The sequence below is a fragment of the Mobula birostris genome, chromosome 9, assembly GCF_030028105.1.
Source record: "Mobula birostris isolate sMobBir1 chromosome 9, sMobBir1.hap1, whole genome shotgun sequence".
In the NCBI taxonomy this organism is placed as follows: Eukaryota; Metazoa; Chordata; class Chondrichthyes; order Myliobatiformes; family Myliobatidae; genus Mobula; species Mobula birostris.
Genome location: NC_092378.1, coordinates 88,106,037 through 88,130,400, shown reverse-complemented (window position 1 = coordinate 88,130,400; position 24,364 = coordinate 88,106,037). Strand labels below are relative to the sequence as shown.

The window sequence follows — 24,364 nt, the reverse complement described above, 5'->3', positions numbered from 1 at the left end:
TAATCAGAAACAATGGAATTCAAAGAAAATTAGATCCAAGATTGACTTGATGACAGGAATCAGGTGATGGTTAAATATTGATTTTGTAAATTAGTTGCCGTGACCAGCTGTACTTGCAGGGACCAGTGCTGGGATTCCGGTTCTTTGCTATAAACATTAAAGAGGAGATATAATTTCCAAGTTTGCAGCCAATATAATTGGTCATGCTGTTGATAATACAATCTTCAGCTCTACAGCAATATTAACAAGACAGTAAAATGGACAGACCAACATCAAATGAAATTTTAAGAAGTAAAATCTGAGCGATGCATTTGTGAGATCCAATGCGGCTAACACACACACGATGTATAGTATGGTAGGACACCATAAAGTACTATGGAACAGAGAGATCTCGGTGTACATGTCCAAGGAGTCTTTGAAGACAGCAGAGGTAGATGAAGTGTTTAAGAAGGCACACAGGATACTTGCTTTCATCTAACCAGAACACAGTTAAATGAAAGCAGAATATGCTGGAAACATTCAGCAAGTCTTATGTCCTCAGCAGAGATGTTTACAACCTGAAGCATAGCTTTAAAGTATAGGGTAGGAGACTTAAGAAAAAGGTTGACACCTTAAGGATGGTTGAAATCTGGAACACAGTCTCTAAGAGGATGATACATGCAGATAGGTCGACCTCCACTAATCCATTCCTTCGGTAATCCTTCTGTAATTCGGCATTTTCACTAATCTGGCACTCCTCAGGTCCCAATGGCGCCGGATTACTGAAGGTCGACCTGTACTACTTTTGAGCAGATGAGTACTGGAAATACCATAACATGGAAAGCTACAGCTGTGTCTTTCGATAGAATTATCAAATAAATACTATAGAGTAATGTAATTGGGAGAAGTGTACATAATTCACAACCACCACTATTGAGTTGGGGTTTCATTAAACATAAAATGTCTCACTTCATTTTATTTGGGAAACCCTAGATCGGTGTCCCCGATGCTCTAAGCCAATTACAGAGGTATGGATCATGTCGGTCAATGCAGTTGCTTTGAAACTGCAAGAGTTTTGGGAACAAAATGCTATCACTCAGGTTGTACAAGCTGAGGCCCAGTTTGCCCTGCGAGAAATCTCCTCCAACAACACCAAATTTTAATGTGTGGAAGCATTGCTCAGCAATTCCACAGCTGTGAGAGTGCCTGAATTGCTTGAACACCCGCCTGAACATGATGAATACCCATCACTGAAAACTCACCTTTTACAGTGTTTCGGACTATTGGAGTCTGAGTGCCAAGCAGTTGCTCTCTTTGCCCAGCCTCGAGAATGCTAATGGACCACATGCTGTCTCTCCAGCTAAACAGTTTGTAATTTTAAAGAACTGTTTATACAACAAATGTATGATCCAGTTTGAGTAACCCTTGCTATTACACCCGCGATATACATTGGGAGCTTGCTAAAATGATTGATAGTCTATGCTCAGATAGGCAATGGTACATCATTCCTCCTCCTTTCTCTACCTCGATAAGCCCGGTCAGCAGGGCCCACAACAGAAGGAAGCCCGCAGCTGCGAAACAGATGGTGCCAGGTTTGTGCATTTACCATGCTCGCTTTGGTAGGAATGCTCGAAACTGACGACCACTTTGCAGCTTCAACAGTGCCAGTGCATCAAGATATCAGAGGTCTGTGAACCCATGGGTTTTACCTGCCAGGGTTGTCTACTATTCATTACAGACACCTTTTCAGGGCGACGTTTCCTGTGTGACATGGGTGCTCAAGTGAGTGTACTGCCAGCTTCGCCTATTGCTGAGAACTTAGAAATCTACAGTACATTACAGGCTCTTTGGCGTGCAATGTTGTGCCGACCATGTAACTTACTCTAGAAACTACCTAGAATTTCTCTGCCGCATAGCCCTCTATTTTTCTAAGCTTCATGTACATATTTTGAACAGTCTCTTAAAAGACCCTATCGTATCCATCTCTATCACCTTCACAGGCAGTGCATTCCACGCACTCTGACATCCTCCTTGTACTTACTTCCAAGCACCTTAAAACTATGCCCCCTATGCAGCCATCCCTCCCTCGAAGCATCCAAGTCTCCATAATGGCCACAACGTCATAGTTCCTCATTCTAAGTTAGAAACATAGAAATATAGAAAACCTACAGCACAATACAGGCCCTTCAGACCACAAAGCTGTGCCGAACATGTCCTTATCTTAGAACTACCTAGGCTTACCCATAAGCCCTCTATTTTTCTAAGCTCCATGTACCCATCCAGGAGTCTCTTAAAAAGACCCTGTTGTTTCCGCCTTCACCACTGCTGCCAGCAGCCCATTCCACGCTCTCAACACTCTGCATAAAAAAAAACTTACCCCTGACATCTCCTCTGCACCTGCTTCCAAGCACCTTAAAACTATGCTCTCTCATACTAGCCACTTCAGCCCTGGGAAAAAGTCTCTGACTATCCACACAATCAATGCCTCTCATTATCTTGTACATCTCTATCCGGTCACCTCTCATCTTCTGTCGCTCCAAGGAGAAAAGGTCAAGTTCACTCAATCTGTTTTCATAAGGCATGCTCCCCAATCCAGGCAACATGCTTGTAAATCTCCTCTGCACCCTTTCTATGGTTTCCACATCCTTTCTGCAGTGAGGCGACCAGAACGGAGCACAGTACTCCAAGTGGGGTCTGACCAGGGTCCTATATAGCTGCAACATTACCTCTCGGCTCTTAAACTCAATCCCACGATTGACGAAGACCAATGCACCATATGCCTTCTTAACCGCATAGTCAACCTGCACAGCAGCTTTGAGTGTCCTATTGACTCGGACCCCAAGATCCCTCTGATCCTCCACACTGCCAAGAGTCTTACCATTATTACTATATTCTGCCATCATATTTGCCCTACCAAAATGAACCGCCTCAGACTTGTCTGGGTTGAACTCCATCTGCCACTTCTCAGCCCAGTTTTGCATCCTATCAATGTCCCACTGTAACCTCTGACAGCCCTCACACTATCCACAATACCCCCAACCTTTGTGTCATCAGCAGATTTACTAACCCAACCCTCCACTTCCTCATCCAGGTCATTTATAAAAATCACGAAGAGTAGGGGTCCCAGAACAGATCCCTGAGGCACACCACTGGTCACCGGCCTCCATGCAGAATATGACCCATCTACAACCACTCTTTGCCTTCTGTGGGCAAGCCAGTTCTGGATGCCAAGCCTTGCATTGGGTTCCTTATCAAATGCTTTGCTAAAATCCATATACACTACATCTACGGCTCTACCTTCATCAATGTGTTTAGTCACATCCTCAAAAGATTCAACCAGGCTCGTAAGGCACAACCTGCCTTCCACAAAGCCATGCTGACTATCCTTAATCATATTATGCCTCTTCAAATGTTCATAAATCCTACCTCTCAGGATCTTCTCCATCAACTTACCAACCACTGGAGTAAGACTCACTGATCTATAATTCCTGGGCTATCTCTACTCCCTTTCTCGAATAAGGGAACAACATCTGCAACCCTCCAATTCTCCGGAACCTCCCCTGTCCTCATTGATGGTGCAAAGATCATTGCCAGAAGCTCAGCAATCTTCTCCCTCACTTAGCACAGTAGCCTGGGGTACATCTTGTCCGGTCCCAGTGACTTATCCAACTTGATGCTTTCCAAAAGCTCCAGCACATCCTCTTCCATAATGTCTATATGCTCAAGCTTTTTAGTCCGCTGCAAGTCATGCCTACAATCGCCAAGATCCTTTTCCATAGTGAATACTGAAGCAAAGTATTCATTAAGTTCATCCGCTTTGTTTATGATACTCCTTGCATTAAAATAGACACATCTCAAACCATCTGGCTGAGTGCATCTTTGCTCTAAGGCAAAGAGCAACAAAACCTTGCGGGAAGCCACCAATGAAAGCAGGATCCAACTTACAAGACACGAAGGATGACGCTCTGCTTCATTGGGTGAATGGGACCGTGTCCTGCCTAAAGTGACTATACATCTGCCTGGTTCAGATTTCCTGTGTGCCCAAGGACTGTTAGTCAATCTTGAACTGCCGGCTTGTGGATGTCAAGGACTTTGGGTTGTTACCCTGTTCACCCAGTAAGACCGTAAGACCATAAGACATAGGAGCAGAATTCGGCCATTCAGATCATCGAGTCTGCTCCGCCATTCCATCTTGGCTGAAGTTCCCCACAACAACTCTGTCAAGCACATGCAACATTGCATCTGAGTTTGCTTGACTGCTGGCTTTCCACAATAGTCACAAAACATGGGGGTTGAGCATCACACTCCCACAACTGGCCCACCAGTCCATGCCCACGTGCATAGACTGGACCCAGATAAGCTGGCAACACTGAAGGTTGAGATTGGCAACACTGAAGGTTGAGATTGTCAACATCGAAAAACTTGGAATTGTATGCCAGTCGAATAGTCCCGGGCTTCACCCTTCCATATGGTCCCACGGTTCCATGCACTTTCTTACCATGGTGGACAGTACCACTAGGTGGCCAGATGTCATCCCTCTAGCATTGAAGATGGCCGCAAACGTGGTTCGGGAATTCATCAGCATCTGGGTTGCTTGGTTTGGCATCACATAGAACATAGAACCATAGAACACTACAGCACAGAAAACAGGCCATTCGGCCCTTCTAGTCTGTGCCGAAACATTATTCCGCTAGTCCCATTGACCTGCATCCAGTCCATAGTCCTTCAGACCTCTCCCATCCATGTACCTATCCAATTTATTCTTAAAACTTAAAGTGAGCCCACATTTACCACGTCAGATAAATGTGACGTTATTCACTTTGATGGCAAGAACAGGAAGGCAGGGAAGTACAACGAGATCTGGGTGTCCTTGTTCATCAGTCACTGAAAGTAAGCATACAGGTACAGCAGGCAGTGAAGAAAGCTAATGGCATGTTGGCCTTCATAACAAGGGGAGTTGAGTATAGGAGCAAAGAGGTCCTTCTGCAGTTCTACAAGGCTCTGATATTTCCCCTATGGTCACCAATTCAGTTCAGACCTCTTGTGCTGCGATGGCCCATAACCTTGGCCTCAGGTTACATCACACCAGAGCGTATCACCTGCACTGCAATGGCCTGTGTGAGCAGTTTCACTGCTCCTTAAGGACTGCTCTGAGGGCTTCTCAGTCAGACAAGCATTGGCATGATCATCTCCTGCGGGTGCTGCTGGGACTCAGAACTGTTCCAAAAGAGGACCTGCAAGTCATCCGTGGCAGAGCTGATATATGGACAGCTGTCATGAGTGCAGGTGATTTCATTCCTGATGCCACAGCTGTCTGGGTGCTGGGTGGCCTCTGAATAGCGTCCCCCTTCATCAGTAAATTCAATTCCTTTTCACCTATTCCTATCTCCTATCATGGCATACAGCCCTCTTGAGTTCCTGTTGAACTACATTCCACCTCGTTTGTTTTCATCCACCACAAAGCACACCAACATGCCCTTAGGTCCCCTTACGGTGGCACGTTCCACAGCTTGAAACTGGGAGAAAAGACTTTTATCATTGATAAGAGGGATAAACATGACTGTTTTGGTAGATCACCTTAAACCGGCCCACCAATATCTGGAGTACTCCACTGTGAGAACATGACACAACACAACATGATCCTGAGCGTGTCACTGCACCTCTGGACAAGCCGGAAGCACCCGCTGTTCCTCCATCCATGGAACACCAGACTCCAGCCGGGTGGCTCATCCCAGCTCCAGACAGGCTCACAATGCTGGTTTTAGTGAATTGTAGGATGGGGGGGGGCGGGGTCTGTGTAGGGTAACATAATTGGGAAAAATGTACATAATTCACAACTACTGACATTTGAGTTGGGGTTTCACTTTAAGAGGCTAGTCTGACATGATGATGTGATGTAAAGATTTTTAACTGCTTTTGTGTTTAGGTTTCAGAGTTCCATAAAATGTGCTATGGGTTTCATTAAACATGAAATGCCTCACTTTGTTTTATTTGTGGAAACCTATAATTTCATCAACCTGAAAGCATACAGTGAAATGAGGGAAATGTTTCCAATCACCATTTACATCACTCAGATGTTCCTCAACTCAGAGAACAATTACTTTAATGATCAAGACTTGCCTCATATTTCATGATTTTATAGGATCAGTAAACAGTGTTTTAAATAGAATAGAGAAAAACGGTAACATTATGAGGTGTCAGATTAGTACTTCTTCCATAATTATCGGACGAGTTTCCTTGGTATTGTGACAAGAAAACACATAAATTAAGATGTTAGCTGTCCTGTGTGATCAGCAGTTGGTCTACCACCTGTCTTCAGAAGAGAGAGAGATAAGGAAAACAATGCAGCAGCATTTGGAGATGTGTAATGAAGGGGAAGGAGAGCTGTCAAGAGCGGCTCCCCCTTTGAACCCTGAACTGTTTGAAGTGATGGACAGGCGATACCCCAGCAGGGGGAATAAAAAGGGACAGGTTCGCTAAGGCAACACACACACACACACGACACCCGAGGTAACGAGACCCTGGAAGCGGTGCGCCTCTCACAAATCGGTGGGAAGCTTTTGGACGGCTGATCGCGGGATCAAGCCATAAACGCACAGGGTGGAAAGGCACGATCGGCGGGAACCTGGTGTGTGTCCACCCTTGCCTGGGTGCCAGGTTCAGCGCAGGGAAACGATTCGTATCTGGAAACGGAGGGGTCACGGTCGGTGACCTCAGATGACATCACAAAGGACTCGCCCGACAGCTGACTGCGAAGGTCTATGTGTGGAAGCTGTGTTGAATATTCATTCATTTTGCTCTCTCTCCTCCCCCCCCACCACTGTCCATCGCCACGGCAACGATTACTGCGAACTGAACTAAGTTGAACTGAACTTTGTGTCACTTTGAAACTGGTCATTTGCCCCTAGACAACGATAGAGCTTGATTGATCCTGAATTCTGTGTACATGTATGTTTATCATTGCTGAACTGTTGCATTCATTATCCTTTTGATTACTGTGTTGCTTGTTTCTTTAATAAAACTTTCTTAGTTCTAGTAATCCAGACTCCAACTGAGTGATCCATTTCTGCTGGTTTGGCAACCCAGTTACAGGGTACGTAACATAAGTGGGGGCTCGTCCGGGATTTTGAACGCTAAATTTGGGATGGAGTAAATTGATTGGGTCAAAATTCCCGAAAGAAAGAAAAGACAAACAGCAGAAATAGAGGCTGAGGAATTTATAAAGACGCCGACCTTGGAGGCATTAGAGGATGCCAGGAAATCGGAATTGGTAGCTGTGGCCAAACTGTTGAATCTTGCTAAGGGGAAGTCGACAATGAGGAGAGAGGAGATACACAGAGCTATCGTAGAGCACTATGCATCTAAAGGTGTGTTTCCCCAAGGCGAGCTGGGGGGTGGTGTCTATTGAAAAACCTGCCGGAGACGCGGTACAGGTACAGCTTGAAAAACTGAGACTCGAGCACGAGTTCCGGGTACGACAGTTAGAACACGAAGAGAAGCAGTTAGAAAGGCGGGAGAAAGAGAGAGAGTTAGAGAGGCAAGAGAAAGAGAAAGAGTTAGAAAGGCAGGAGAGAGAGAGATAGTGGGAGCGAGAGGAGAGACAGAGGGAAAGGGAATTCGAGCTGGAGAAGTTAAAGATAAGGGCAGAGCAGGGGCTCGTGCCGAACCAAGGTGGAGGGTTCCGGGCGACCCAGGAGGTTAGGCTGGTTACCCCATTTGACGATACCGACGTGGATCGGTACTTTTTCCATTTCGAAAAAGTGGCTTATAAGTCAGGACTGGCCGAGGGATAAGTGGGTTGTTTTGCTTCAGAGTGTACTGAAAGGGAAAGCCCAAGAAGCTTACTCAGCTTTGTCCGCGGAGGATGCCCAGAGGTATGAGGTGGTGAAAGGGCCATCCTCAGGATTTATGAGTTGGTCCCGGAGGCATACCGGCAGAGGTTCTGGAATGCGAGGAGGCAGTGGGACCACACGTATTTGGAGTTTGCCCGTGAGATGCAGACATATTGTGAGCGTTGGTGCACCTCGAAGGGGGTAGAGGGGGATTATGACAGACTGCTACAGCTGATCCTGATTGAGCAGTTTAAAGGTTGTGTCCCTGAGGGTATGAGACCCTACCTAGATGAGAAAGAGGCAGCCACGTTAGCCGCAACTGCTAAGTTAGCAGATGAGTATGCGTTGACGCATAAAGTGAAGTTTGCTACGAGTAAAGGCTACCAGAAGGGTAGTCAGGACGGCAGGAAGAGTCCGCCGGAAAAGTCAGAAAGTAAGCCAGGGACGAGTGAGAAGGATAAGGTAGACCGGGAGCAGTCTGGTAGGAAGTCTCCTGGGGTTGTCTGTTATAATTGCGGGAAAGTCGGACACTTTGAGTCCAGGTGCTTTGCCCCAAAGAAGGAGACGGGAAAAGGAAAAACGGCAATTTTGACTGGCTGTATCGAGCTGGTACATGAACCGCTAGGACAGGACAGGTCTGCCAAAGTTCAGGAAGGGCGCGAGAGGTTTATCTCGGCCGGATTGGTGTCGTTGAAGGAGGGGTTAAAACCAGTTCCAGTGCGGATCTGGAGAGACACGGGAGCGTGTCAGTCACTAATACTGAAGAGTGTATTAGAGTTTAGCTCAGAGACCCAGACTGGAGAGGTCAAGGTCAAAGGTATTGGAGAAGGGACAGAGACAGTCCCTTTGCACCGGATACACTTACAAAGCAACCTGGTCTCTGGACTAGTCACAATCGGGGTGAGGTCCGAATTACCGATGAAAGGCGTGGAAGTTTTGCTCGGTAATGACGTCGCCAGGGGAATCGTGTTCCCAGTCGTGAGATTGACAGGTCAGCCTGCCAGAATTGAGGCCCCGCCCATGGACTCACAGGTTCATCACGGGACTGCGGTAGTAAATTTAGCTGAGACGTTTCTGCCAGCCTTGTACGAGAAGGGGGTAGAAAGTGAAAAGAAGGAGTGTAGTGAGGCAAGAGGTAGTGAGGGAGCTGGGACAGACGTAGCATTAGTCAGGAAAGAATTTGTGCAGACGCAGGAGTGAGACGAGGGGCTGATGGTTTTGGCAGAGACAGCTCTCTCTGACACAGACTTGACAAGGGAACTAATAGGCTATTGTGTGGAGGAGGAAGTGCTAAGGAAGCAAGGGAGACCAAGTGCCGTGCCCGCAGATGAGGAATGGGGGGTGGTGCAAAAGAGTTATGGGGATGAGGTTTTTAACCTGGCCCACAAGGTACCCCCCGGTGGACATTTTGCGGTGGAGGAAACAGTTGGTAGAATCATGAAAGAGGTTTACCGGCTGCCCAGGGGGAAGGATGTTATTGATTATGACCGACGCGAACTGAGACGGTCACAGGCTTTTGATATGCTAACAAACCTCGTCGGTGTTAGCGCGGAAATCAATGAAGCTAGGGTCCCCCCAATAAGAGAAAAAAACCATTTTGAAAAGATGAGTATGGTATCGACCAGATGGGAGAAGGCTATTGTTTTGGCCAGGTCTGCTGATAAGGTCTCTCCCTTAATCCCCGAACAAAGCGACTCTTTAAGAGAAGTAATTAAACGACTCGCACCCGTGTGTTTGATTGTCCCGAGGCGATGCAAAGAACTGGGACATTGGGTGGTGTCTGTTACAATAGGTAAGCCTAGTGAGCAAGATCCCTATAGAATGAGTAATTCAGTGACGAAAGGGCTGACGAACACAGAGGTGTGTATTGGCAATTTAATACGGCTGTCTGAAGCCAGCTTGATAGTGCACCTTGAAAAAAATTAGTTCGGCCACACGAAGGTCACTTACCTGGGAATTGTGGTGACACAGGGGCAGCTGGCAGCGATGCAAGCTACAGTGCAGGCTATCGCTGACCTCCCAACCCCGACAGACAAGAGGGCCCTCAGAAGGCTCTTGGAGATGGTGGGGTACTGTAGGAAGTTTTGCAATAACTCTGCGGTTACCACCCCTCCCCCTCCTACTAAGCCCTTGCGAGAGAAAACTAAGTCGGAATGGGACGACCCTTGCTATTGTGGTCCAGGACAAAACCAAATGAGAGGTTACATTGATCGCAATTCATCAGTGTTTTTGGCCACTATGAAGTTTGTTAAGTTGGAGCCTGGTCTAAGGGATTATTAATAACACATATAAAAGGAACAGAAAATGTGATGGCTGACTGTCTGTCAGGTGTTGACAACTTCAAACTTGCTGTATTAGCCAAATAGCTGATAAAGATGTATATTTGTGTGTGTATCAAATAATGTATTCATGTTTGTAATTTTTACCCCCCGGTAAAAATCCTTAAAGGGGGGAAGTGTGACAAGAATACACATAAATTAAGATGTTAGCTGTCCTGTGTGATCAGCAGTTGGTCTACCACCTGTCTTCAGAAGAGAGAGAGATAAGGAAAACAATGGAGCAGCATTTGGAGATGTGTAATGAAGGGGAAGGAGGGCTGTCAAGAGCGGCTCCCCCTTTGAACCCTGAACTGTTTGAAGTGATGGACAGGCGATACCCCAGCAGGGGGAATAAAAAGGGACAGGTTCGCTAAGGCAATACACACATGACACCCGAGGTAACGAGACCCTGGAAGCGGTGTGCCTCTCACAAATCAGTGGGAAACTTTTGGACGGCTGACCACGGGATCAAGCCATAAACGCACAGGGTGGAAAGGCACAATCGGCGGGAACCTGGTGTGTGTCCACCCTTGCCTGGGTGCCAGGTTCAGCGCAGGGAAACAATTCGTATCTGGAAACAGAGGGGTCACGGTCGGTGACCTCAGATGACATCACAAAGGACTCACCCGACAGCTGACTGCGAAGGTCTGTGTGTGGAAGTTGTGTTGAATATTCATTCGTTTAGCTCTCTCTCCTCCCCACCACTGTCCATCGCCATGGCAACGATTACTGCGAACTGAACTAAGTTGAACTGAACTTTGCGTCACTTTGAAACTGGTTATTTGCCCCTAGACAACGCTAGAGCTTGATTGATCCTGAATTCTGTGTACATGTATGTTTATCATTGCTGAACTGTTGCATTCATTATCCTTTTGATTACTGTGTTGCTTGTTTCTTTAATAAAACTTCCTGAGTTCTAGTAATCCAGATTCCAACTGAGTGATCCATTTCTGCTGGTTTGGCAACCCAGTTACGGGGTACGTAACAGTACCTTTTAAAATCAGGCACAGCATCAACATTATAACTACTCTAATATTAAAATCCATCAAAAATAATGAGATGATAGCTAATTTATTTGAATTTCAAAGTAACACACCCAGAGGAACAGGACGTGATCTAAAACATCAAACTTCTTCAACTGAGTAGAGCCCTCGTGCTTTCTTGCAGGACAGAAAAAATGTTATAAAATCGAATAATTCTCAGTGGCTCTCATATATCATGAATTGCAGCCAAATACACAGCAACTCCAGGGGATAAAAACAGATTTCTTCTGTCATTATAACCATGCAATATTAACCTACATTTCCAAATATATCCCCAACAATTGTCACAAAGCAAAAAAGCACATACATCAGCTAGCAATGGAACAGTAAACTTTTAAGGTCAATGATCTTTTGTTAGTATTTTTTTCTTTGTCAGAGTTGTTACAACCTCACTGCTGCAAAGATGTCTTCACTGTATTTTTCTTTATTAATCTGGGGAAGCAATTTCTTTAAGTTTTACAATTTGTGCAAACACCATAGAATATACCACCACCATCTCCACCAGCAATTCTTCATTAAGCAGCAATGGGAAAAACAATGAATAATAAAATCCCCATAGCTGGTAATAAATCTTACCGACATAATAAACCAAGAGTTTGCAAGCATTACTTAAACCACAAAAAAAATTACATTCCAGAAATAGTCCACACTCTCACAATTTTTAATGTATACCATGTTCTACCAGTCTGTTGTCGCCATTACAATCTTCTATGTGGTGGTGTGCTGGGGCAATGACATCAACACAGGTGATGCCAACAGACTTGATAAACTGAGTAGAAAGGCTGGCTCTGTTAGAGGAGTCAAACTGGACATGCTGGAGGCTATGGTAGAACAAAGGACCCTACGGAAAATCCTGACAACTCAGGACAATGTGTCTTACCTTCTGCATGCCACCTTGGCTGAACAGAGGAGCACCTTTAGTGACAGACTAAGACAACTGCACCGCTCCAAGGAGCACAATATAAGATCATTCTTACCCTTGGCCATTGTACTCTATGAGTCAACCTATAGCTGGGGAAGTGATGACCCTCCCCCCCCTCCTGCTAGACTGGTTATGGTAACTTATTTTTTTATTCTTTCTACTTCTCTTCTAATATTTATATCTGTGCACTTGTATTGCAACTGTGAAACTGCAAATTCCTTTGGGATCAACAAAGTATTTATCATCATCATAGTGGCAAAATCATTTTTGCCAACCTTTTGACTTGTTTAAGCCAGTGGTAGTAGGCAGTTGATGTGTAATCTTTGTATTACATCAATTTCAGACTATTATCTTCCAAACAATCACTTATTTTGAAGGGATCATTTTCTTTGCAATTCCCTGGTCTGCTCCTCTGAGCCCATGAACCACTTCATTCTTTGTATTATAAACTACAAATCTTGTCCTCTACTTCTTCCCATCCAGGGAACTAAACAGCCCTTCCAAGTGAAGAAGAGATTCCAATCCAATGTACTGCATTTAGTGTTCACAAAGTGGTCTCTCCTACATTAAAGAAACTAAACAGATCAGATAAACATTTTGTGGACCACCTAGATACAGTGTGTAGGGGAGATTTGAGTTCCCTGGTGGCTGCCATTTTAATTCTCCATCCCATTCCAATCTACTTGGAACTTCCTGCAATATTAGAACAAGCACCAATTAAAACTCGAGAACACCACCTTATCTTCCATAGTAAACAAAGAAAAGGATGGAAGTACTCAGCTGGTCAGCCCACACCTGATCTAACAATTCAATGAAAGTCATTTCATCAGAACTAACATTCAGCCAGAAACGTTAGCTCTGTCTCTTCTCCCACAGATGTGGCCTGGCCTACCGAATATGTCAGCACTTTGAGTTTATATTAGATTTACTGTATCCATTTTTTTCATCTCATCTTCCATCTTGATAAGTTGTAACTTTCAGGACTAGCCTTTTTTGTTATAAGTCATCTGCATGTGATACTGGCTCAGATATTTTTATCCATTAGGAAAGCTTTACCTGCTGGGTTTATCCAGCAAGCTCTGCACCACACAACTGTTACGGTCCTTCCCCTCTCTCTTTCTTCCCCTATTAAGCACTCAATTGGATTACTTCTACAATCTGTCTTCAGTACAACAGTGGTCTCACCCTATCACAGATATTCTAAATGTCCTATCCACCTCTCCCCTACCGTCTCACCAACAAATCTAATATTTTCTCTCCTCCTCCTTTCTGACAAAGGGGGAATTAAAGCCACAAGGTTAACTCAATTTCTCTTTCCCAGATGCTACCTACACTACCGTGTGTTTCCAGTGATTCAGTGCCTATTTCACATTTCCACCTTCAGTTATTTGACTTTCATTGGCAGCGGACTATCAAGTTACGATCATCATTTAACAAGAGAATAGCAGTAAGTACATGGTATGCAGCCACAACAGATCTGCATTATTACATTTTCAGATCAGCAGTCAATGTCAAGTTTCAGATTGCTCTCCTCACTGTCACTTTTATTTAGTATCCCTTTTTCAGCTTTATTCATAAATTAGAAATACCAGTTGCCTCTAAGTTTCAAATTATCATAAGGTTCTGAACATCATAAACTTATCTCTTTATCTGCATCCCTTAAAATAGCTATGGTTAACAATTATGTGCCTGTTCAAAATGTTAAATTAATAATTTACATGGGTGATTGATAAATTTCTACCACTTTCTGCATGTAAAGGTATTTCATTACCATGGCTGGCTCAGGATTTAGACTCTGCTCTTTAATTCTAAATTCCCCAGCACATAGAAATGATTGTTCTCAATTGACCTGATCAATTCCCCTCAATATTTTGAAATTTTCAATCAATTCAAATTCAATAAATTCCAGAAAGCATATATAAAAGTCCACATAATAGTCCACTCCGGTCCGAATAGATACTGCATTTATCGCATAGTGCTATTAGTGACTTTCATTGAACATTTCAGCATTGTGCCATGGATAGGAACCTAATGCATGCACCTACAGCAATGCCTGGAGCAAAATAAGAATGAATTTGAAAGACTACCACTTTTTCAGGGATTTTGGTAAGATAACGTCAACTGTAAATAAGGTGGTAGTTTGCAACGATTGAGAAAGCAAGGGTTGATTTATCAGGGAAAGGTGGCATGAGGGTGACCTCTTTGAGCTCATCTGGGAAACTGCTTAAATTCCTCCCTTTTTTCTTTTCAAGGTGGCTGAGGTTCTGTTAGAGTCTACATCCAAAGTGAAGTTCTTCACAGCAGTAGATTCCCATTCCCAGCTGCTTTCAATATCTCCAGGAGCCACCTGAAAGACGTGCACCTTCTGTGTGTGGCCTGCCGCAGCCCTGTAGACTCGATTCCTCAACAGTGTTGCCAACTGAAGCTTGCTCCCAAATCTCAACTCAGAGAAACTTGGAATAAAAGCAACGTTTCAGACTGTAACATCGAAACAGCAAGGTGTCAGTTTCCCCTCTCGCTGTGGAAGGAGTGATACCTCTCTCTCTCTCGTTAGTGAGAGTGAGAGAGAACCTGTGTCATGTCGAAGTGCTGGGTTATGGACTCTAATTTTTGATGGACCTGCATCATGGTCTCTTTGGGGCTTTGCTACTGCTTGCTTGGTGGGCGGTGGGAGGGCTGAATGAAATTATATAGTGACATAACTACATCTTAAAAGAAGGCATGGCAGCACCTTTACTTTCTTAGAAGTTTTTGAAGATCTAAAACTTCAGTGTTGAGCTCAACGTAGGACGTCCTTTGGGACTCTAGCTTCGGATCTTTCCTTAGGGTTACTCCCGTGAGTATAGCTGCAAGGCAGTAAAGGTTTGAGATCAGAGTTTTCCTTCTCCTAGATGAGCTGTCAACCACAGCTGATAAGATCATCTGCCTGAAGCAACTGGTTTTAGGGCACCAGTTACCCACTTTTGCCCCTTCTCCTGTCAGTAAAAACGGTTCCACCAGGCATAGTAGCTAACCACGCATGAAGGCCAAGATCAAAATGCCTTGGTTGTCAGAGGCTATTTGAGACGCACACCAATGGGCGCATTAAAAAGGTAGTGAGAGCTTATCCCCACTACCACCCCCAGCTATAACAAGGAACCTGCAACATAAAACAAACATGAAGAGTTAAAGAAAAATACAATTGCTATTGATGCTGGAAATTACTTCTCGGGCATTGAAAAACTCTCAAACATTACCCATATGTTACTACCAGCAGCAAAATAAACCAAGTATGCAATAAATGTTAATTTCTCAATATTATTTTTCCACTGCAGTATGGAAGCTGACATCTGGAATCTGCTGAAAATCAATAGTAACTATAAACATTAACAATAGTACATCACATGTTACATTGATAAATCACCGCTCTTCAAAATTAGCATCTTCATGCTAAAAGGTCTGCCAAGTTCAGCATTCTGGAGATTATACAAAAATTATACACAGTGTATAATCATTCAGACTACATTTCACTGATTATTGCAAGATCCTAAAAGTGCATTTTAATCTTGGGAATGATAAGCTTGTTTACTGTCAGACAACTTTTGTCCTTTTGGCACTTAACTATATGTTCCTTTGTTTCTCTGTTATACAGTAAAAAGCATAATTCATTTAAACATAACCCAATACTTACCCGCACTTTAACCTACAGTATATGGTCATACAAAGAAAGTTAGAACTACAGATTGAAACAGTTAACATATAGGTAAACATAATGCTTTAACAACACCAGCAACCTAAATTCAATTACACTGCTGTCTATAAGGAGTGTATATATTTTCCTGTGACCATGTGGGTTGTCCGGGTGCTCCGGTTTCCTCGCACGTTCCAAAAACACATGGGTTGGTAGGTTAATTGGTCATACGAATGTAATTGAGTAGTGCAAGCTTGTTAGGCTGCAAGTGTCTGTTACCGTGATGTAACTCTAAATAAGAAACAAATACAGGTGTCCCTCGCTTTTTGAACGTTCGCTTTACAAAACCTCACTGTTACGAAAGACCTCCATTAGTACCCTGCTTTCGCTTTCAGAAGGTGTTTTCACTGTTACGAAAAAAAATTCAGCGCGCGATAAAAGGCAGAGCGCGCCCCGAGCAGCCGCTCTCCCCTGGATTCGGAACTGCTTCGCTTTAACACGTGCCTGTGAGCAGCCATTTGCAAGATGAGTTCTATGGTATCGGAAAAGCCTGAAAGAGCTCTTAAGGGTGTTACACTTACGGTAAAACCAGATATAATTAAGCGTTTTGATCGTGGTGAACAAAGTAAGGACAACGTGAGTTTGGCTTGTGGAAGTTGACGAACATGATGTTGAAGAGGTTTTGGCATCCCATCACCAAGAACTGACAGATGACGAGCTGATGCAATTGGAAGAAAAAAGGATAACAATCGAAACCGAATCAGTAATGATAAAGTATGACTTTAATTTTGAAAGGGTACGTCGGTTTAGGAGATATTTGCAGGATGTTTTGAGTCCTTATTAAAGAACTGTGTGATAGAAAAATGCGCGAGGCTCAGCAGTCAAGCAAGCCTTCCACATCAGCCACAGCAAACGACGAACCTCGACCTTCGACATCGAGGCGGGTAGTCATAGGAGAAGATGAGCTGCCTGCCCTGATCGACGATGAGATGACACCCCAGTGTCCCACCACCCAAACCCCCAGGCCACGGAAAGATACCGATTCACAGAAAATGCAACGGTAGCCGGGACGCACACAGCACATCTTTAAGAAAAAAGCCGAAATAAACATGCTAATTAATTAGGTGCCGCCTAGCACGTAATTGTCAGCCCAGATCAGTGCCGATGCAATCGGCAATTGCCTCTGATCTGCGAGGGGGAGAGGGGGGAGAGGGGGTGAGGGGAGGGGGAGAGTGGGTGAGGGGAGGGGGAGGAGGAGAGGGGAGAGGGGAGGGGGAGAGGGGAGAGGGGAGGGGGAGGGGGGAGGGGGAGAGGGGAGAGGGGAGAGGGGAGAGGGGAGAGGGGAGGGGGAGAAGGGAGAGGGGAGAGGGGAGAGGGAGGGGGAGAGGGGATAGGGAGGGGGCGAGGGGATGGAGAGGGGGAGAGAGGGGGAGGGGAAAGAGGGGAAGGGGGAGAGGGGGAGGAGAGAGGGGGAGGAGAGAGGGGGAGGAGAGAGGGGGAGGAGAGAGGGGGAGGAGAGAGGGGGAGGAGAGAGGAGGAGGAGAGAGGGGAGGGGGAGAGAGGGGAGGGGGAGAGAGGGGAGGGGGAGAGAGGGGAGGGAGAGAGAGGGGAGGGAGAGAGAGGGGAGGGAGAGAGAGGGGAGGGGGAGAGAGGGGAGGGAGAGAGAGGGGAGAGGGGAGGGAGGGGGAGAGGGAGAGAGGGGGAGGGGACAGAGGAGGAGGGACAGAGGGGGAGGGAGAGAGGGGAGGGGGAGACGGGGGAGAGGGAGGGGAGGGGAGAGAGGGGGAGGGGGAGAGAGGGGAGGGGGTGAGGGGAGATGGGGAGAGGCGGTGAGGGGAGGGGGTAGGGGGTGGGGGGAGGGAGATGGAGAGATAGAGGGGAAAGGTAGAGTGGGCTGATGGAATCGTAGGGAAGGCAGAGTGGGCTGATGGAATGCATGGGGGAATGGATTGCTGACAAAGTAAAAGAGAAAAGTAAATGTTAATAGTGAAGTGTTACTAAGAATGAGTGATTTCAAGGAAGCTGAGTAAGGGATGTTGTAGAAGAGTGCAGGCAAGAGCATGTATATCTGTGCCTACGTATTGTTAAACTATTGCATACAAAATAAAAGCAGCAATCCGTACAGCCACTCAAACATGTCATGAAATTCATTAAGATTATGGCTGATCCAATCATGCATCTAATCTGCACTTTCCTGCAAAAATTCCACAATTCTTACTCCTCTCGATACTCACAAAACAGGAGTCTGCAGAGGTTCGGCACGTCATCAAAAACCTTGGCAAAACTATAGATGTGTGGTGGAAACTGTGCTGACTGGCTGCATTACGGCCTGGTATGGGAACACCAAAGTCTTTGAGCGGAAAATCCTACAAACGGTAGTGGATTCAGCCCAATGCATCGTGGTAAAACCCTCCCAACCATTGACACATCTACAGTGCCTATAAAAGGTATTCACCCCCGCCCCCGGAAGTTTTCAGGTTCTATTACCTTACAGCAAGCAGTGTCCTTTGAAAATTCTATGGGTTCTTGCATTAATTCAGTAATACCCAGTTTTTATTCCTGTATCAGACTTTTTGGTAGCAATTTGTTATTTCCATAAGGGTGAACTTTTGTGACACAAAAGGTCGTAACACAGGGGTGCAGAGTATCCCATTTCAGATTTCTTCTCATGTACTTTGATACTGTAGCCCCCCTGGCCAGCCTCAGGGTCGCTAGGCTCGCTGTCGTCTAGGGAGACAGCCCTTGGCCCCGCTAAACTGGGTAATCACTTTGTGTGGATGCTGTGTGATGTACCCCACCCCGCCCAAATAACAGACAATACACCAGATACGATTAAATGATTATAGTTTATAGATATTACTGGAACTATATAATTAATAGAGAATAAAATATAAAAGGAAAATCAAAGGCGCCACACTTATCAAAGTTCAATCTCTTCGTGCACAAACAGTTGGAGCTCAGGACTCTTCTTCTTCACCCTGCGACCCCTCGGACCACCTCGACCGGCCGCCTGGGACCAACAACAGTGGTCGACCAGACGCTCCACATGAGTCCGTCTCCTCTCCTCACCGAACACCCCACTCAGGGTCCGACCCCGTTAGCGGACTCACAGCACCTGGTCCATCCTCTGTCTCTCTCTCCCACCTTCTGCCCCAAAAGCCCGCGCATACAATATCTTCAGATACACCAAAAACATAACAACTATCCCAATTGGTTTGTAACATCTTCTTATCACAGTCTAAACCAAAACAAGCTGCTAGCGCAAGAACTTTCTCAGCGTTTAACATAACAAAGAAGCATTCCCAAGTATAACATAACAAAGAAGCCATTTTAATTAGCCTACACAGTAACATAAAAGATGAAACCCCCTTACACTACCTTTATCCTGAAGAACCATAGGTAATGACTTGCATATCTTTAATTATCTGGTAATTTGTTGTTGATGTGATATGAAAGCCAATGAAATTTTTACACAACATGAAATTGTTTGCACAGAACATACAGACTGCATCACATGAAAATTGATATTCCTCAACAAAGTTTTACATTTAGGTATTTGGGTTTAGTGGTAATAAGATCACCTTCTAGCTCTGGATCATCATCTTTTCTCCAGTCCTGATGAAGGGTCTCAGCCGGAAAGGTCAACTATACTCTTTTTCATTGACGGTGTCTGGCCTGCTGAGTTCTTCCAACATTTGTACATATTATCTTTTATAACTTCAGCTGCCAAATCCTTTGATTATTTTTAAAGAACATTGTCACCACATCCTTAACGATAGGTACCAACTCTGACTCTGCTACTGATGTCAGACTAATTGCTCCACAACTCTGTTTTCTCTCTTCTTCTTAACTTAAAGTTTAAGGTTTCATATTCTGTCTTACAATTTACAGAACATTCTGGAACCTAGGGAAACTCACCGAGACAAATATATTCATTAGAAAGATAGACTCTGGAGCAATATGAGACAAATGCAGGCAACTGGGTCAAACTTAGGTAAGCATTTTGATTAGCATTGACAAGCTGAGTTGAAAAGCCAGTTTCTATTCTGTACAATGCCAATGGATTTCTGAAATCAATGCATTAACTATCCCATAACAACCTCCTTCAAAACTGTAAATCATCAGATCGTCCGGTGACACTTGCGGGTTGCCCTCAGTACGTCCTTGGGTGTGTGAGCTGTTAGTGGAAATGGCACATTTCACTGTATATTTCAATATACATCTGATAAATAAATCTGAATCAAAAATCCAAAATGTCAGAATGCTAGCAACACTAATCACAAAATGCTGGAGGAACTCAGCGGGCCAGGCAGCATCTATGGAAAAGAGTTTGCGAGCTGGGATGAGGCAAGTGTTTAATGAATACCTGGGCTATTGGAAGACATTTCTCTCGTCTAAAAATACTACAGAAGTAGCATTAAGACTTAGTGTAATGAACAGAAGAAAATCATTTGTTACCAGTAAAGCTAACCTTTTAGTAGAGATAAAGCCGTAAAAGTACACAATCAATAACTCTTTGAATGCAGTCAATGGGTATTTTGAAGCCAATTTAACCCAGCATCCTCAGAAAATTTCTAAAGCTACAAATTTGTTAAGTAAAAATCGTGGAAAGGCTATCAGGGAGTACAGAATTAAAGAAATTATAATGGCATTCTAATTTCCAAATGTCCCCATACTGTGTACTGAAAGATCTGTTAGCACATTAGTTATCACACAATCAGCCCAAAAAAATTCCACGTTGACTTGGACCATGTGCTACTGAACCTGGTAATCAAGACAGTATAAATTTTCCACAGTAAATGAGAAAGAACACATGCAAGTGCATGCACACATTTTACAATTGTGAGAGAACAAGTATGTGCATCTGCAAATGGGATTATGTTTCTAGGCCTAAAGGTGGATAAAAATGGCTAGCAGTCAAATAGGAGGCAAACATATTTAAAATCCACAGATTAGCTCCTTCCTTAGAATACTACAATATTATATACTGTTCCTAATATATTGATATCTTGCCACTAATTATTAAGGATGAAATGGCATTTGGATAATGCCAAGGGGCCATGCCAGTCAATATATGTGAGAAGTAGTTAAGTAGATTTATCACACTACAAGTATCAAAAGGTATATGCCAAAAGCAGAAATATGCTGTTCAGATAGAAAACCAAAAATATCTTCATTATGAAACAGGTTTGCAGACCAAATGCCCCACTCCTGTTCCTGGTTACCTATGTTTTTGCTACCAAGGGCAATAGTGGGAATATGGCAAGCAGCGGCAGTTCTTCGCAAAGAGTTATTATTGATTTGTTAAACAGGGCACCAACATTTTCCTATGGCTTCCGACATTATAGTGCTATAACTGACATGATGATATGGGTATCAGAAACATGAATACTATAGCGCATGTTTCTCACATGTTGAAAGTGAAAAAAATTAATATTCAGATCGAAATGGAGGCATGAACTATCATCTTTATCATTACTCATTTTCACACATTTGTATCATGATAACCCCTCACACTTGTAATAACCTATAAATCTTTGATAGATGTTTCTGGCCCAAAGTTAACCACTTCATAGTTGCAGAAGAAATTTCAAAGATTTTACTCTCTGAAGGCCATTATAAGTTTCATACCTCAAAAGAGAATTCCATTACAGGTGACCCCTTAGGGCTCCATTATGGAAAGCCATGACAATCTTTGAGAATAATAATATTAGAGTTCACAACAACATTTTGTGCTTTCACATGATTTTAAATGACATAATTTGTCCCATCGAGTCGATGAGGATTCTCATAGTATTCCCATCAATTCATTGCCACATTTATTTATCTGCAATACATTCTCTCATATACCTAATCCAACAGAGAATTCCAGGCTTTCTACTAACATATGGGTTCACTGTCCATCCCATCATAGTCTAGCCTGGCTGAGTTACAGATGAATTGCCAGTTCCAAGTAAGGTGAAGCCATTTATTTGAAGAATTCAGTGGGTCATGCAATATCTATGGAGAGAAATGAACAGTTGACATTTCAAGACGACTGAGGAAGGTTTTAGACCCCAAACGCCAAATGTCCATTTCTTTCTCACTGAGTTCTCTCAGTAGGTCAGACAACATCTATAGAGAGAAATATGTTTTACTCCAGCACCCATGGTTTCTCGTGTCCCCAAATGAGGTTAAGTCAATTGCAGGGAGAGTGGAGGAAAGGAAGTGGAGCCAAGATATTTCTAGGTTGGATGGAAACATATATGAGAAAGGATCTCGTGCTTTCCTGACATGTATAACGAATTAACTCTTCTTGGGCTTCCAGCCATTTGCAAGTACTGATTATAACTGATGTTTCGATGACAAACTCTGCCAGTTTCTTCAGGTATGATGCCTGGGCATGTCTAGTCCAGTGGTAATTCCTGTTTTTGCATTACTTATTTAAACTATTTTTATATATCTACTGTCATTAACAGTTTTTTCTATATTATAATGTATTGTACTGTACAGCTGCTGCAAAGTTAACAAATTTCACGACATATGCTGGTGATATTAAACCCAATTCTGATTCTGTACTGTTCTCTTTGGTACACAGTCCTCAGTACATTTGCTGATAAAAGTTTGTGATGGTGGTGACATACTCACCTAGGCTGACAGCTGAGTCTTTGAAAAGGGACCAGTAAGTTCACACAAATCAGTCAAGTAAAACCTCATCTGTTTCCTCAGACCTGCACAGTACAACTTTCTGCATTAGGTTCTCCCTTTTCAGCTTCTATTTGTATGCTGGGAGTAAGAGCACAGCCTGGTGGTTCAATCTACTAAGTGCGGAAGAGGATGGCTCAGTACGGATCTTTGATGGTTATTCAGCATTGGTTCACAAGATCACAAGATAACAAGACAAAGGAGAAGTAGGCCTTTTGGCCCATCGAGTCTGCTCCGCAGCTCCCCCATGAGCTAAACTATTCACCCATCTAGTTCCAATTTCCGGCCTTTTCCCCATATCCCTTGATACCCTGACTAATTAGATACCTGTCAATCTCCTCCTTAAACACCCTCAATGATTGGGCCTCCACAGCTGTATGTGGCAACGAATTCCACAAATCCACGACCCTCTGGCTAAAAAAATTTCTCCTCATCTCTATGTTTTAACTGGGTACCCTCTAATTCTAAGTCTAAGGCCTCTTGTCCTGGACTCACCCACCAAGGGAAACAACCTTTCCACATCTACTCTGTCCAACCCTTTCAACATTCGAAATGTTTTTATGAGATCCCCTCTCATTCTTCTATACTCTAATGAATACAGTCCAAGAGCCGACAAACGCTCCTCATATGTTAGCCCCTGCATTCCAGGAATCATCCTCGTAAATCTTCTCTGAACTCTCTCCAACATCAGTACATCCTTTCTAAGATAGGGGGCCCAAAACTGCACACAGTATTCCAAATGAGGTCTCACTAATGCCCCATAGAGCCTCATCAACACCTCCTCACTCTTATACACTATTCCTCTTGAAATGAATGCCAACATAGCATTCGCTTTCCTTACCGCCAATCCAACTTTGTGGTTAACCTTTAGGGTATCCTGCACGAGGACCTCCAAGTCTCTTTGCACCTCTGATTTTTGAATATTCTCCCCATCTAAATAATAATCTGCCCGACTATTTCTTCTTCCAAAATGTACAACCGTACATTTGTCAACGTTGTATCTCATCTGCTATTTCTTTGCCCACTCTCCTAAACTGACTAAGTCTCTCTGCAACCTTTCTGTTTCTTCAACATTTCCTGCTCCTCCACCTATTTTGGTGTCATCCGCAAACTTAGCCACAAAACCATTTAATCCATAATCCAAATCATCGATATACATCGTAAAAAGAAGCGGCCCCAACACCAACCCCTGCGGAACACCACTAGTAACGGCAACCAATCAGAATAGGATCCCTTTATTCCCACCCTTTGCTTTCTGCCTATCAGCCAATGCTCCACCCATTTCATTTTAGGGTGTTTAGAACCCTAGTGAGACAGGGACTGTGCTGGTAGTAATTTGGCAACACACTCTTGAGGTTGGCCTGCTAAGGTCACCAGCAATGATGAAAAGTTCTCTGGATATCCCATTTCAAGGCTGTTGACCACAGAGAATACTTGTTTAGAGCAGGCTTCATGTCAGTCTGAGGTAGAAAGTAGACTGCTGTCAAGGTAGCTGGTGAACTCTCATGGCAAGTAGCATGAATAACACTTCACAGTTGTATGGTAGGATCCATAACATTAATTTGGGTAACTCTTGCAGTGATGTCTTGGGAATGGAATGGTTGACTCCAACCACAGTTACCACCCTATGTACGAAAGACGACTTCAGCTACCAGAGTGTTACTAGAGTGTTTTTTTTTCTTTAATGCCCACTGACATAGAAACATAGAAAATCTATAGCACATTGCAGGGCTTTCAGCCCACAATGTTGTGCCAACCATGTAACCTACTCTAGAAACTGCTTAGAATTTCCCTACCGCATAGCCCTCTATGTTTCTAAGCTTTATGTACCTATCAAAGAGTCTCTTGGAAGACCCTACTGTATCTGCCTCAACCACCTTCACTGGCAGCCCATTCCACGCACCCACCACTCTCTT

General features: G+C 44.1%; 1 protein-coding gene across 2 annotated transcripts in view; it reads right to left on the bottom strand.

Moving 5' to 3' along the window:
• The window catches only part of mad1l1 (mitotic arrest deficient 1 like 1), a 1,104,775-nt gene that overhangs the window by 781,487 nt on the left and 298,924 nt on the right, over window positions 1–24,364 (bottom strand). The gene's annotated exons all lie outside the window — the stretch shown is intronic.